Here is a 16,884-nt window from a genome sequence, read left to right as displayed (position 1 = left end):
TTTTTTTTTTTTAAGTTTTTATTCATTTTAAACTAAAATACAAAAAGAGAAAAAAAAAGAACATTTCCAGATACACAGCAGTACATAGAGGATTCAGTATAAAACCATGAATTTCCATTTCAGACTCTTTTTAAAAAATCTATGTAATAAATACTACACATTTTAATTTAATTTAATTTAATTTTTTTTTCCTGAGGCAATTGGAGTTAAGTGACTTGCCCGGGGTTACATAGCAGAAAGTGTTAAATGTCTGAGGCCAGATTGGAACTCAGGTCCTCCTAACTTCAGGGCTCTATCCACTACAATAACGAGCTGTCCCCAATATTACACATTTTCAAAGCTACCTGGTTTTCTGAGCTTCCTTCTCAGTTTGATTTTGTTCCTTATTATGCATGTTTTTTTCCCTCTTTCCCCAATCCACCCTAGAGGAGGCTACAATTAACCACAAGTGTGCACATATATGTACACATATATGTATGTAAACACATGTATATACATGTTTGTGCACATATGTATGTGAATATGCTTGTGTACACACACACACACACATACATATATAAAAACACATACAGGTTTTTTTTGAAGATCAAATGAGATGCTATAAGCAAAGTGCTTTAAAAACCATCAGTACTACAAAAATGCTCCCATGACAGCTCACCATGATCATCAGTATTATTAGTATTGTTTTATAATAATTAAACTCATCAGAATTAATGAGATTTTTAAGTGAATTAGTAGAGAAAAAGGAACGAAGAGGGCCTTTTATACAGTTTTGTCAGCAATTAACTGTGACATTGGGTCATTCTCCCTCTCAGCCTCAGTTTCCTCATCGGTAGAATGTAGAATTACTTGGGCAAGATAGCATGGATCCGGAATAAGAAATGTAGAGTTTGAAATCCACTTCTTCAGTTTTCCCTCATATGATCTTAGAGAAGTTCTATAACTCTCTCAGCTTTACTAATCTATAAAATGAGGCAAGGAAGTAGATTTGATGGCTCCTAAGGTTACTTCTAACTCTATGTTTCTGGATTGTGAATCTTCTAAGTCAAAAAGTCTGTAATTAGCTGCCACAGTTTTCATTAGTGGAGTAGCCTTGTTTTTCTGATCTATAAATGAGAAGCTGCTGAGGCTCTTTCATTTTTCAATGAAAACCACAAAAATTTACATTTGTTTTTAAAAATTGTTGAATTGTAGATTCTCTCCCTTATCCCACCCACCACTAAGAAACACATGTGGGGCAGCTAGATGATGCAGTGGGTAGAGCCTGAAGTCAGGAGGACCTGAGTTCAAATTTGGCCTCAGGCACTTAACACTTCCTAGTTATGTGGCCTTAGGCAAGTCACTTAACCCCAATTGCTTCAGAAAAAAAAAATAAGTAAGAAAAGAAACCACATATGAAGTCATGCAAAACGTTCTAAAGATCTTTTCATCTAGATCGATGATCGTCTGTTGTTTTGAGTGGAAATTCCTGGAGGCTGAGGGATGTGTTGAACGCTCAACTATTTCAGACTTTGCTCTTCATTTTATTTCTGCCTCAATTTTCTCTGGAGCTAACAATTTTGGTGTTCCAAGAATAATGAACAAATGATCTATTCTAAATACTCTAGTATTAGCCAATGAGTCAACCCTGCTTTACTGCCTCATTATTTAAAGAAAATAATACACTTGCTTAGCTCTTGATGAAAGTATCATTACTGTGCAAGGCAAGAGGCCATTAGATTTTTATTATTTCTAATCAATTCTGTAGGGACAGTGAGTAGGGCAGTGACTGGCACATCCTGTCCTGTAGTAATGGCAATTCTGATTTGGTTGTTGCTCCTAGAATATGAATGAGAAATCAGGACTGAGTACATTCAGCAACAGAGCAGATACCAAGATGATCCCACTGGGTCGGTCTGGTCTTCCTGGTGTTATGAACATCCTAATGGAAGGACAGGTTGACACATTGGTTAGACAACTGGCTTCTGAGTCAGGGATACCTGGCTATAAGACTTGTTTTTGATACATACTGGCTGTGTGACCCTGAGCAAGCTGCCTAAACTGTCTGTGCCTTAGGCACTTGTGAGATTTTAAGTTTCAGAGCCAGGTACAAAATTGCACTGGTAAAAAGAATTTCCAATGCCAATGAAATCACTGGGGAAAGAAAGAGTGGTATTACATGATTGTTTTCTCTTGAGATTTTTTATTATAAATATGTGTATATGTATATATACGTTATATATATGTGTATATATATATATATATATATATATATATATATATATATATAAAATAGTAAATTAGGGGAGGCAGTGGTCAGAAGCAAAAAATGCCTCTGTGCTTGAATTCATCACCTCTCACTCTGGATGTGGATAGCAAATTCATTATGAGTCCTCTGGAATTGTTGGTCATCATAGAAAACTTTCTTTGAATCAAAGGATCATTGATCTCAAGTTGGAAAAGATCTCTAAAAATCTCTAAAATTGATTCAACCCATTCATTTTTCAGATGAGGAAACTGAGGTTCAAGGAGCTTCCGTGATTGTCCAAGATCACACAGCAGTATCAAAAGCAGGAGGAGTCATTGTTACTTTCACCATGCTAAGATACCACCCAATGACGAGTTTGGGTACCACCTCCTCCATGAAGCTTTCCCAAATCTATCTGAGCTGAAATGGATTTCTCTTCATATTTAAAACAGTGGCAACAGCAACAGCAACACCCACACCATTTTACCTCTGTGCTTTTTACCCTCATGACAAGCAACCTTCAAGGCTATGTGCCTTGTTTCCCCTTTAAAGTAGGAAACTCACACAGGACCTTTGTTTTCCACTACAATTTCCTCATTGCCTTAGTGTGTGCTTGCTAAAAGCTTGATCTGAATTTCAAGATCAAACCCCCTCATTTTATAAATGAAGAAACAGACCTAAGAAAATTAAATAATTTGTTTGAAATCAAACAATAACAATCGAAAAGCAAAGTGGGTACTCCAACCTGGATCTCCTTATTCTTAGATCACTTGATCTCCTTACCATATGATCCCGAGACCCAGATTCAATTCCATTTCTCCCATTTATTAGTTGAGTAAGCTTGAACACGTCACTTACTCTTTCCTAGCTCCCGTTTCTTCGTCTTCATAATGGGAACTACAAATTCTTTTATTACTTTATAGGGTTGTTGGGAGTATAAAATGAGACTGCTGAATAAGTCATAAAATCAACATCCAGGGTCCTTTGAGCTTTATAATAACTTTACAATATAGTTACTTCATTTGAAGATTTCCATCTTACAGGTCAGATGAGATAATATAGCTGAGGCACTAAGAGACTGAGTGACTTGTCCAATGTGGGTCAGAGGGATGATTCAAAGCCAGGTCATCCTTACTCCAAGCTCACTATGCTACTCACTATGCTATGATGCCGCTCAGTGTTTTATAAGCCCCAAGTGCTACACCTATCTACCTACTTATCTATCTTTCTATCTATCTGTCTGTCTGTCTGTCTATCTGTTTATCTATTATCTATTTATTCACATATTTGTCTACTATCTATATATTTAATCTATCATTTATTTACCAACTTATCTATCTACCATCTATTTACCTACCATCTCTCATCTATTTATCTATCATCTATTTATCATTTATCTATTCATCTACTGTCTATCGCTTATTTATCTATCATCTATATCACATATATTTATCTAGCATTATTTACCAATCTATCATATAATCATCATCTATTTATCAACTATTTATCATCTATTTATCTTCCATCTATCATCTATTTATCTGTCACCTATCTATTATCTATCTATCTATCTATATGTCTGTCTCTATATACAAATAATTATACATGTATACATACATATGCTTGTATATATGCATATATGCATATACAAATATATAATAGAGGTCAGGACTGTAAAAAAAACCTCTTTAGGTAACATTATTATTATATGCTAATACCATTAAAAGATTTGAATCAACCAAATGGTTGCTTCATTTTGGTTTTGTTTTCTGTCCAGATCTATGACTTCATCCATCTTCCATGTATGGGAACTCCCTCCCCAATGCAGATTGCTGACTTGTTTGTAACTTAGAGACTCAGAGAGTAGCCTGGAGATGCTACTATGTGCCAGGTACAATACTAAAGGCTTTATAAATATTTTTTCATTAGATTCTCACAATTTTGGGGATAAATGCTCTTATTTTCCACATTTTACAGTTGAGGAAACTAAAGCAGGCATACAATTTAAATGAATTGCACGGGCTCACACAGCTAGGAGTCTCCCTGACTCTAACTTTTTCTAGCATGTGGCCTGGCTGCCTAAGCTCTAGGCAGAGAACTGACCCAGGAGTCATGAAAACCTAGATTCAGATTCGCCCTGTGATAGTACAAGTCACTCAATCCTCTGCACCTGCTAAGTTTCAGAACATGCGCGATTCTACATTGATGTAGGAAATTTCTCTCCAAGATCATTGATCTTGCTAGAAGGAAGCTCAGAGAATTAACCAATGAGGAAACTGAATAAAATGACCTGTCCAAAGTAACATAGGCAGTATTTGGCAGAATCAAAATCTGAATTCAGATCCCATGAGCTTCCTCCACTGATATAATCAGAGGTCCTTTTTTTAAAGAATGATGCTACCAAGTTATAGAGACTTTTAAAAATAGGCTTTTTAACATGAGGAATCCCTCATATTAAAAGAATCTGTCTACAATAATAGTAATAGTAGAGTAATAACAAGAGCTAATGTTTAATTAGCACTTACTACATGTCAGACTCTGTGCTGCTACACACTTCATAATTATGATCACATTTTTTCATTCCCACAACAATCCTGGGAAGTAGGTGCTGTTATTATCCCCACTTTACAGATGAGGAAACTGAGACAAATCGAAATTAAATGGTTTGCCCAGGGCCACAGGTTGTATTTGAACTCAGGTGTTCCTGCCTTCAGATTCAGTTCTCTCTCCTCTGTGCCACTGAGGTGATGCCTACGGTTAAGTGTGTGTATGAATGTGTATGTGTGTGAGTGTGTGTGTGTGTGTGTGTGTGTGTACATGCACAAAGATACCACTTGGACCTCAGTTTCTCCATAGATATATTAGACTCTAAGTAGTCTGAAGTTTTGACCTCAAGATTTAATAAGAAATGGGTATCATTTTGTTAATTTCATGGCTCACTTGCAAACAAATGAGAAATTTATGCTTTAAACATCTTTCTCTATCTTTAAAGAGATGGAAGGTCTGTTATAATTGGAACTTAACTGAATAATTCTGCAAAAACTTCTTCTTCTTAGTAAGACATAATCCATACAATAAAAGGACATATGTTATACCTGTCTGACAGGGTGATGCTCTATTTCTGATTTCTGCTTATGTCACAAGGATGAATTCCCACCCATGCTTAGGCTACTGAATGGGGTTTCTATGCCTACTTTCCTGGCTAGCCCATATTGGAGCCATTTCAGTTTTTATGGGATGGGGCAGCAATCCCTTTATAGACCTTATATTTCAAACCTCTTATTATGTTTTGGTTCTAGTTTTTTTTTGTTTTGTTTTATTTTGTTTTTACTTTAGCAAGGCAATTGGAATTAAGTGACTTGTCCAGAGTCACACAGCTAGGAAGTTTGTGTCTGAGATCAGATTTGAATTCAGATCTTCCTGACTCCAGGCCTGGTATGTTATCCTCTATACCACATAGCTGCCCCCCACCCCTTCCATCACATAGTAGGAGTTTAAAAAATGCTTTTTCACTCCCCTGCTCCTCTGTGTGTGACTTTGTGTCTTTGTGTGTTTCTCTCTATCTCCCTCTGTCTGTCTTTGTCCATCTCTCTCTCCTCTCTCTCTCTCTCCCCTCTTCTCTCAATCTGTCTTTCTTTCTCTCTGTGTCTCTCTCCTTCTCTCTGTTTCTTTCCCTGTCTATCTCTCTTTCGCCATCTCTGTGTCTCTGTCTCTATCTGTCTCTGTCTCTGTCTTTCTCTCTCTCTCCATCTCTCTGTCTCTCTGTCTTTCTCTCTCCCTCTATCTCTGTCTCTCTCTGTCTCTGTCTGTCTTTGTCTCTATCTCTCTCTGTCTCTTTCTTTCTTTGTCTCACTGTCTCTGTGTCTGTGTCTGTCTGTCTGTATGTCTCTGTCTCTTTCTCTCTGTTGTTCTCTCTGTCTCTGTCTCTTTCTGTCTCTCTGTCTCTTTCTGTCTCTCTGTCTCTCTCTGTGTCTCTGTCTGTCTCTCTGTCTCTCTCTGTCTCTGTCTCTGTCTCTCTCTCTGTTTCTCTGTCTCTCTCTCTGTCTCTGTCTCTCTCTGTTTCTCTCTCTCTGTCTCTCTCTCTGTGTCTGTCTCTCTCTCTTTCTCTGTGTCTGTGTCTCTCTCTTTCTGTATGTGTATGTTCAGACTTCATCCCTCTGAGCCTCAGTTTCCTCATCTGTAAAATGAAAGGATTGGAGTGGATGGCCTCTGGGTTCTTTTCCTTCTTTAACTTTGTGGTTTTGTGATTCTAATCCCTGTTTCCCAATGTAGTAATGAGGTTCAAATGAGATAATTAGGCCAACTGCTTCACATATCTTACAATGCTCCATCAGCTTTTATGGTTGTTTGTTATGTCCAGGGCTGCATCTCTTATTTTAGCATTTTGTAAATTCAGTTCAATTCAGTGAGCACTCATTCAGCATCTCTTATTGGCCAGGGATTCTATCAGATTAGGGTAGCACTTCTCCATGCAGGGTTTAGGCAGGAGGGAGCTTAGAAATAACTAACAACTGTTTGGGGGAAGGATGTACAACAGGACATACTCTCCCTCTCTCTGTTTCTTTCCTGTCTCTCTATCTCTCTTTCCCCATCTCTGTGTCTCTGTCTCTATCTCTGTCTTTCTCTCTCTCTCTCCATCTCTCTGTCTCTCTGTCTTTCTCTCTCCCTCTATCTCTGTCTCTCTCTATCTCTTTCTCTGTCTCTCTTTTTCTTTTAAGTTTTGTCTGCATTCTTCACATTTTCTCCATCACTTTCCTAAATCCAAACAAGCCACAAAATAGAAAATCAAACCCTAACCTGTAGTTTGCCAGTTTCTAAGGTGCAAATTCTCACACTGAAAATTTAACTTTTCAGCAGGTTTGAGCTGGCACCCTTTGGTCTGTGAACTCATGGGTGATCTCCAAGACTCTTCCAGATGATCCAAGGACAAAATTATTTATGTAATAATACTGTTTTCATTTCTAATATAGTTGATATCAATGAATATAATTTACATAAATGGGGTCCTCAATAATTTTTAAGATCACAAAGAGGTCCTAGGATCAACAAATTTGGTCCAGGGAGGGAAAAGTCAAAATCAAAAAATGCCCCTGCCCTCAAGAAGCTTGCTTTCTGCCGTTAGATTTTGCAGTACAAGTGATCTTCTCTTGCCTTCTAGTGTTAGTTTCTTTATCTTAAATAAGGATGTCAGGGCAATTTACTTTTTTTAAGCTTTAAAAATTCTCCAGGACAAGTATGTTTTGTCTGCCTTGAACAAATTACAAACACCTTTTCTCTCATCTTCTTATACCCTTTATCATCAAGTCCTGATCTTGCACATGGTAGTTGATCAATAGTTTTTGAATGAATGAATAAACTTTTCTTGTATGTACCCAGTGATCCAAAGCCCATTGGTGTGAGGCTCTCTCATCATTGGTGGGAAACCAGTGTCTTGCCCTTTCAGCAGGTGGGGCACTGATGCCAATGAGGAGAAAGCTGAGCTTTTGGACTGAAACTATACCCACACTGTTTCCCAAACCTAGCTTTTTACATCACTTTTTTTTTTAATTAAATTACCTTCAGCTAATATAAAGCTAAGTCATTGAAGCAATCTGAGCCTTTCCCCTTAACAGTGTATTTTTGGAATATTATTACAAGAGAGGAGAAATTTGGTAGAAGGTGAAGAAAATGAAATGCTTCTACTAGATCCAAAAGGTAATAGCTTCCTTTTCATGGTTTATGATTTGTTTCTACTACCCTCTAGTGGAATCCTAAATCTTATAAGTATGTGGTATCATTTTCAAATAAGTAATTATGCTTTCAGTTAGTTTTACAAATTTTAAATGGATTGTAGAGAAATTCAGCTCCCCCCCACCCCACTCTGTTCCTTAATTTAGTTAGTTTCAGTTCCAGGAACCCTCTTACTATAATATCTCTATTGAAGTATAATAATAGTAATTTTTTTGAGAGTGTGGAATAGTAGAATAAATTTGAGACAGTACTCTACTATTCCACATTCTCAAAAAAAAAAAAAATTTAAGCTTTGCCTACCTCAGTTTCATCATTTGAAAAATAGGGATAATACTGGAAGAATGCAACATGTATAGAAAAAAAGAAAATAGAAACATTTATGAAAAATATCCACCATTAATTCCACTACTCAATAAGTTCCAGTGGATCTCTTCTTCACTTCAGGATTAACTATAAAATTCCTAATTTGGCATTTGAAACTTTTTTTTTTAACAACATGACTTCTTCCTGACTTTCCAATCTTTTTACACTTTATTCCCCTTCCTGTTCCTCACTTGTTCCATTCTATCTGCCTTTATATTGGCCATCTTCTCTGCCTGAAATGTTTTCCCTCTTTCCCTTTGTCTCTTAGCATCTTTGGCTCCCACCTTCTGCAGATATCCTCTCTTTTTCTCTCCAGTCCTCATGTTAGTGCTTTCCACTTTACTGGATTACCTTCCATCTATTGTTATGTATCTAGGGATTTATATATTCTCACTGTCACACATACACACATTCTGATGTGGGGTTTTTTTGTGGGGGGGGCAGTTCTGTCTCTAGAACTTAGCATAGTTCTTAGAACTTTGTGATTAATAAGTACCTGGTGACTGAGGACTAACTCACTAGACTCATCTCATCCTGCCCTCTCCCTTCTTTGTGTCTTTGCCCATTTCGTTTTACAGTTTCTTTTTTCATAACTATAAAATTTATGAAAAAGTTTCATAACTAAAACATGATGCTGTTTTTGTTTTGTTTTGGTTTTTTCCTGATGCCTCTTATGACTTTTCTACTCCAGGTAAAATTGTTTCCTCCTTCCTCAAATGTCTGTTAGCACTTTCTCTGAATCTCTCTTTTGTGCCTTTCCCATCTTTCAGAGGTAATTGTCTTCTTGCTCTCTCTGCCCCGACTCCCTCCTATTAAGTCTCTAAGTCTGCTAGAACAGTCTGTCTTGAAATGTATAACTTGAGAGACTTAGAACTTACTTACCTGATAATGTTTTTTTTTAAATGGAACGAATGAGTGAATGAATGAACAAACGAATGAATCTCTTTACTTCCAAGTAAAAGACAGCCCTGTTAGGCTACCTAATTGTTCTTGATTGAATTTGTCTTTGTCTCTTCAAAGTATGTCAGTGCTACTAACTAGCCTTTACCTAAATTTATTGTGGCCAAGCACTGCAACTGAGCTGGAAGGCCTTTTGATCATATTTGACAACAGTTTGGAACGAGGACACAAAGTTTCAGTTTCAGTTTAAGGCATCTTTAGACTATTGTGTTATCAATATTATGCAATCTCAGGAAAGATAAACTTCAATTCTTCATTTGTATCTGGCAAGTTTTGGTATTTATTCCAAAAGGAAAAAGCACAGCATGTCTTCAGAATAGTAGGTAGAGAGTTGTCTTCAGAGTTAAGAAACTTGAGTTCAGGTACTGACTCTGATCTACTTTGGCAGGATGATCATGGGCAAATCTATCAGTAGTGCAGATAACTTTCTAGGTCTTAAAGAATCTTAAAGGTTAAGATTGTAATGAACAGGGTAGTTGAAGATCTGTATTGTAGAGGGAGTTTCTTTATTGGGATTTTTTATATTAATAAAATCACAGGTCTAGAACAAAATCTAAAATTAGCTTCCAAGAGTTGCATATGCCCATTTAAATCCCTAAGGAATATTCAGAGACCATGAGCAATCAAAATAAAATTGAGCAAAAAACAAAACAAAACAAAACATTAACTACAATGATAAGAATCCTGGACTTAGAATGAGAGATCATGGGTTAAAATCCTGACCTTCCTTTCAGGTTTAAATCCTAAATTGGAAAGGGAAACTCCAGCTCTTATCACCCAGCCTTTCACTAGCTGCTAAAATGAAGAAAGAATTTCTTGCTCATTTAAAGAGAGAAGGAGAGAGAGAGAGAGAGAGAGAAAGAGAGAGAGAAAGAGAGACAGATAGAGAGAAACACAGAGAGAAAGAGAAACAGAGAGAGAAAAACAGACAGACAGACAGAGAAACAGACAGACAGAGAGGAGGAGGAGGAGAAGAAGAAAAGGAGGAGCAGGATGAAGAAGAAGAAGAGGAAGCTTTAAAACTGGATAAACTAGAAAGGGAAGTCCCACAGCTTTATTCAAGTTCCTCAAAATAAAATTTTAAAATGATCTGCCTTCTACCCGCCGGAGAGCACAACAGATTTAATGGTGATTTCTAAGGTCTCTTCCTCATTGAAACTTCCAAAGATTGAGAGCTGAGATGTAGTTGGGGGAAGATTTTCTCTGTTGACCAAAGATAAGACTTTTGTTTAATCCTTACTGGGTCAAAAGATATTCACTTCCTACATGTATGAGCTAGAATTCCCACTGCATTCTGAGAATAAACATTCTAGGGGTGCTCCTAGTCATTGTACTGGGACAAAGAGAGTCTGTTTTGCACTTTGGGGACATCTATGTTCATTGAGGTCATAGGTCATAGGAATTAGACCTGGAAGGGACCTTTGTCATACTAGACTAACTCTCTTTTAAAAAATTTTATTAAAGCTTTTTATTTACAAAACATGAATGTGATTTTTCAACATTGTTGAACAACAACAACATGTAATTTTTCAACATTGACTCTTGCAAAGCCTTCTGTTCCAAATTATCCCCTACTTCCACCCACCCATCCCCTAGATGGCAGGTAGTCCAATACATGTTAAATATGTTAAAGTATATATTACATCCAATATATGCATACACAATTAATTATACAAGAAAATACACAAGAAAAATCGGATTAAAAAGGAAAGAAAAACTGAGCAAGGAAACAAAATGCAAGCAAACAACAGAAAGAGTGAGAATGCTATGTTATAGTCCACACTCAGTTCCCACGGTCCTCTCTCTGGGTGTAGATGGCTCTCTTCATCACTTAACAACTGAAACTGGTTTGAATCATCTCATTGTTGAGGAGAGCCATGTCCATCAAAATTGATCATTGTGAAGAAACTGAGGTCTGGGACAATTGACTTTTCCAAGATCCTAAAAGTAGTAAGATATTCAAGCCTGGGTCTTCCGATTTTAAATCTAGCTTGACATTTTGCCTGCTCCAGTCTGTATTTGAAGATAAACAACTTCTTTTCCTATATATCCTTCTTTTAAAAGATAGTAGAAGAAATAGAAGGGATACTATATTTAACACAGTGTTTTAATTAATACAGAGGAAAATGAGCCAATACTACAGAGTAGCAGGAGGAGTGAGTGCAGGAAACTGAGACTCATCAGAGAAAGGAGAGACCGATTTACACACGATTTTATATATGTATATATATATACACACATCCATATATACGTGTGTGTGTATTGTACATTTGTAAGTCATCTGAGACTTTTTTTCCATTTATTTGTCTTTATGTTGTAGAATGAAAGAAACATAGTTCAAATAGCTAGAATACTTGCCTAAGATCTGAGGATTCCTATATCCCTTATAGCCACATTCAGAGAGATCTCAGAATGAGACAGAGTTTAATAGAGTCAGGTGATCATAGAATCAGAGATTTGGAGAGATCCTGAGGCCAACCGCCTATCTTAAAGATAAGGAAACTGAGTCCCAAAGACACATGCATTTGTGTGTGTAGTAGTAGTAGTAGTAGTAGTAGTAGTAGTAGTAGTAGTAGTAGTAGTAGTAGTAGTAGTAGTAATAGTAGCTGTAGTAGTAATAGCAGCTAAGTAGCAGAGTAGATAGAACACTGGGCTTGGACACAGGAAGACTGAGTTCAAATATGACTTCAGATTTGTATGATTGTATTATTCTGGGCGATTCATTTCACCTATTTGCCTCAGTTTCCTTATCTATGAAATGGGGATAATAATAGCACTTCCCTCCCTGGGTGGTTGTAAGAAACAAATGAGATAATAGTAGGTACTATATAAATATAAGCCATGCATATAGATTTGGATGTATGCTTAAATACATATGTAAATATGTATATATTTTTTTCCATTTCACTCATATGTTAGAATTTGTTCTGCCTTCCTCTAGCTGATGAGCTCCTAACAGTTTTTTGCCTCTTCCAAGAGAGTAGATGAGAACATCTTATTATAAATAGCACCTCTTTTTGTTTTGTTTTGTTTTGATTTCTCTAGCTTTGCTTGGTTTGAACTCCAAGAAAAATCATCCAAGATAAACTGGCCACTTGAAATCTCATCACTATGCAGCTGGCAGCCTTGGATCCTCAGGCTCTTCCCACTTCCCTTAGCCTCCCACCCCTTAATTGAAGGGCAGGAGAGGGGAGCAGTAGATTGCTCCCAAAGCCTTCCTGTATTATTGTTCTTTCAGTCATGCCCAAGTCTACTTTCATTGGAAATATATGATGCAAATCAAAAGGAACAATTGTTTTGTTTTGTTTTGCTTTAATTAATTCTAGTTGCATTGACCCACTGAGGAAAAAAAAATGTCTCTTCTTTTCTTCCTTCCCCACCACACCTTCTGTTTGACAAGTCCTGGGCCAAGAATTACATTTGAAGCAAGCAATCAATCAATAAACATTTATTTAATTGAGAGGATCTGGGGATTCAAAAAGGGATAAAACAGTCCTTTCCCTCAAGGAGTTTATAATCTAATTGGGAGAAACATGAAAACAAATCTATACAAAGCAAGCTATGTACTAGATAAATAGGAAATGATTAACAAGAGAAAGGCCCCAGAAAGAAGAGGGAGTGAAGAGCAGGTAATCTAGTAAATCTCTTAAAGGAGCTTCTATGTTGTAAGACGTAGACTCTTGATAAACTTTGATTGAATTACACTGGGGAGGCTACACGTGTTTTCGATGTGGAGTCAGGGGCCCTGGGTGAGAAACTTGATTCTGCTATTTACTATCTGGGTCACTTCAAGTCACTTCCACTGCCTTGTCCTAGGTCCCTCTCCTGGAAAATGAGAGGTTTTGACTTGGATTCCAAAGGGAGACTGGCTCCAAAGGCAGGGGGTCTGGGTTCGAGATTCACTTTTGGCCTTACGACCTTCTTCCCTCAGTCTTTCACCTGTAAAATGGTGTATGTGTGTTATGCATGCATGCATGCATTTGTACATGTGTGACGTGCAGCATGTAGTACACATGGCTGGTGTGCATGCATATATATGTGTGGTCTATGTGCGTGTACATGTATGTGGGGTATATTTGTGCATGTGTGTTGTGTTTATGAATGTTCAGGTATGCATCGTGTATGTTTATACTGTGTGTATGTATGTCCATGTAAGTGGGATGTGTATGTATATGTGGTGTGTATATGTGTAGTGTGTGTGTGTGTGTGTGTGTGTGTTGGTGATAGACTTGAACACTGAACTTCATGGCCTCAAACACATCTCCATTGCTAGAAAGGAACACCAGCACTGCAGCTTTTTATCTGGGTTCAAAGGTCACCTCTGACATTACCTGAGTGACTGTGGCCAACTTCTTGGACCTCCTTGGGGCTGAGTTTCCTCACCTGTACAATGGGGGCTTGGGTTACTTGGCCTCTTAAGTCCTTTCCAACTTTGATAATAAAATAGCCATAGTTTGTCATAGTCATAGTTTGCAAAGCACTTTCCATATAGATGGCACAATGTACTAGACTTGGAGGGTCAGGGAACACCTGAGGTCAGATGCTGCTGAAGTTACTTGTAAGCTGTGTTATTCCAGCTAAGTCCCTTTACTTCTGTTTGCCTTAGTTTTCTCACCTGTAAAATGGGCATAATAATAATACCTACCTCAGAGGGTTGTTGTGATAATAAGTGAAAAGCCCTTACACACAGTAGGCACTATACAGATGCTGGTTGTTATCCTTTGTTCTTTAAAAGGACCAAAATGATATCACCATGTTAGAGTCAAGTTACAATGAGTCCAACTGTGGCTGATCAGACTAATACGAGCTTGGAGTGCTTTGCCACGGGTCACACACATATAGTCCCTATGGACATTTGGGGTAGTTTCTCTAACTTTGCCCATCTCATATTTCTTCCAAGTTCCTCCAATTCTGCTTTGCTCCTAGAGCACGGCCCCTTCTCTGAGGAGTGCACGCCATGCTGGGAGGTCTGTGCCAGTGTCTCCCATGTCATACTATCAATTCTAAAGTTCTTCAGAGAGACCTCGATACAAGGAGAGACTCCTTTTTTTTTTTTTCTGACCACTTTGTGAACGCTTGCCCTGTGTGAGTTCTCCACAAAATAGTTTTATCAGCAAGCGTACATTTAACATTTGAACGACGTGGCCAGCCCGAAGAGTTGTGCTCCTGGCCATTGGGAGGGCTTATGGAAAAGTATGTTAAAATTGGGTTGCCTAGAGAGGTTCCGTCAGTATATGCATCAATTTCATGATGGCCTGCTTGCCCGGGTTCTGGAGAATGGACGATGCTCTCGAGATTTCCCAGTCACCAGTGGAGCGAAACTTCCAAGGTCTTGCTTCCAAGTTTTTTTAGCATGATGTTTTCAGTCATGTTGTCAAATGTTTTCAATAAGGATAAACAATAAAGCATCGAAGTCAGCTACCGCACTGATGGTAAATTCTTCACCTTGATAAGGCTACAGGCCAGAACTAAAGTAGGGAGAATCGGGGCATGATTTGTTTGTCTGCAGATGATGGTGCACTCAATGCAGCCTCCAAAGTGAGATGCAACAAAATGTGGATCGATTTTCTGCTGCTTGTGCTAATTTTGGCCTAAAATAAATACCAAGAAAACACAGATTTTCCATCAGCCAGTATATCATCCATATGAGAAACCATCAGTTCTAGAAATATAAATGTTATTGTTGACATGTAAGGCACTCTGTAACCTTTATATAATGTCATATATGTTAACTTTTATAGAGTGTTATATAAAAGGTAACTTATTAACACATGAGATGCTTTGTAAAACTTAAATGATACATAAATGTTAACTTATTAACATGTGAGATACTTTGTAAACCTTACTTCTTATTAACATGTGAGATACTCTGTAAACCTTTAGTGCTACATAAATGTAAATTTATTTATATGAAAAGTGCTTTGTAAACCTTACTTCTTATTAACATGTGAGGTACTCTAAACCTTGAGTGCTACATAAATGTTAAATTCTTATTAACATGTAAGGGACTTTGTAAACCTTACTTCTCATTAACATGTGAGGTACTCTGTAAACCTTGAGTGCTACATAAATGTTAAATTCTTATTAACATGTAAGGGGCTTTGTAAACCTTACTTCTTATTAACATGTGAGGTACTCTGTAAACCCTGAGTGCTACATAAATGTTAAATTCTTATTAACATGTGAGATACTTTGTAAACCTTACTTCTTATTAACATGTGAAATACTCTGTAAACCTTGAGTGCTACATAAATGTTAAATTCTTATTAACATGTAAAGGGCTTTGTAAACCTTACTTCTTATTAACATGTGAGGTACTCTGTAAACCTTGAGTGCTACATAAATGTTAAATTCTTATTAACATGTAAAGGGCTTTGTAAACCTTACTTCTTATTAACATGTGAGGTACTCTGTAAACCTTGAGTGCTACATAAATGTTAAATTCTTATTAACATGTAAGGGGCTTTGTAAACCTTACTTCTTATTAACATGTGAGGTACTCTGTAAACCTTGAGTGCTACATAAATGTTAAATTCTTATTAACATGTAAGGGCTTTGTAAACCTTACTTCTTATTAACATGTGAGGTACTCTGTAAACCTTGAGTGCTACATAAATGTTAAATTCTTATTAACATGTAAGGGGCTTTGTAAACCTTACTTCTTATTAACATGTGAGGTACTCTGTAAACCTTGAGTGCTACATAAATGTTAAATTCTTATTAACATGAAGGCTTTGTAAACCTTACTTCTTATTAACATGTGAGGTACTCTGTAAACCTTGAGTGCTACATAAATGTTAAATTATTATTAACATGTAAGGAGTTTTTGTAAACCTTACTTCTTATTAACATGTGAGGTACTCTGTAAACCTTGAGTGCTACATAAATGTTAACTTATTAACATTAAAGTGCTTTGTAAACCTTACTTCTTATTAACATGTGAGGTACTCTGTAAACCTTGAGTGCTACATAAATGTTAAATTCTTATTAACATGTAAGGGGCTTTGTAAACCTTACTTCTTATTAACATGTGAGGTACTCTAAACCTTGAGTGCTACATAAATGTTAAATTCTTATTAACATGTAAGGGGCTTTGTAAACCTTACTTCTTATTAACATGTGAGGTACTCTGTAAACCTTGAGTGCTACATAAATGTTAAATTCTTATTAACATGTAAGGGGCTTTGTAAACCTTACTTCTTATTAACATGTGAGGTACTCTGTAAACCTTGAGTGCTACATAAATGTTAAATTCTTATTAACATGTAAGGGGCTTTGTAAACCTTACTTCTCATTAACATGTGAGGTACTCTGTAAACCTTGAGTGCTACATAAATGTTAAATTCTTATTAACATATAAAGGGCTTTGTAAACCTTACTTCTCATTAACATGTGAGGTACTCTGTAAACCTTGAGTGCTACATAAATGTTAAATTCTTATTAACATGTAAGGGGCTTTGTAAACCTTACTTCTTATTAACATGTGAGGTACTCTGTAAACCTTGAGTGCTACATAAATGTTAAATTCTTATTAACATGTAAGGGGCTTTGTAAACCTTACTTCTTATTAACATGTGAGGTACTCTGTAAACCTTGAGTGTTAC

Source organism: Sarcophilus harrisii, chromosome 2 (assembly GCF_902635505.1).
Source record: "Sarcophilus harrisii chromosome 2, mSarHar1.11, whole genome shotgun sequence".
Lineage (NCBI taxonomy): Eukaryota > Metazoa > Chordata > Mammalia > Dasyuromorphia > Dasyuridae > Sarcophilus > Sarcophilus harrisii.
Note: the sequence above shows the minus strand (reverse complement) of the source record.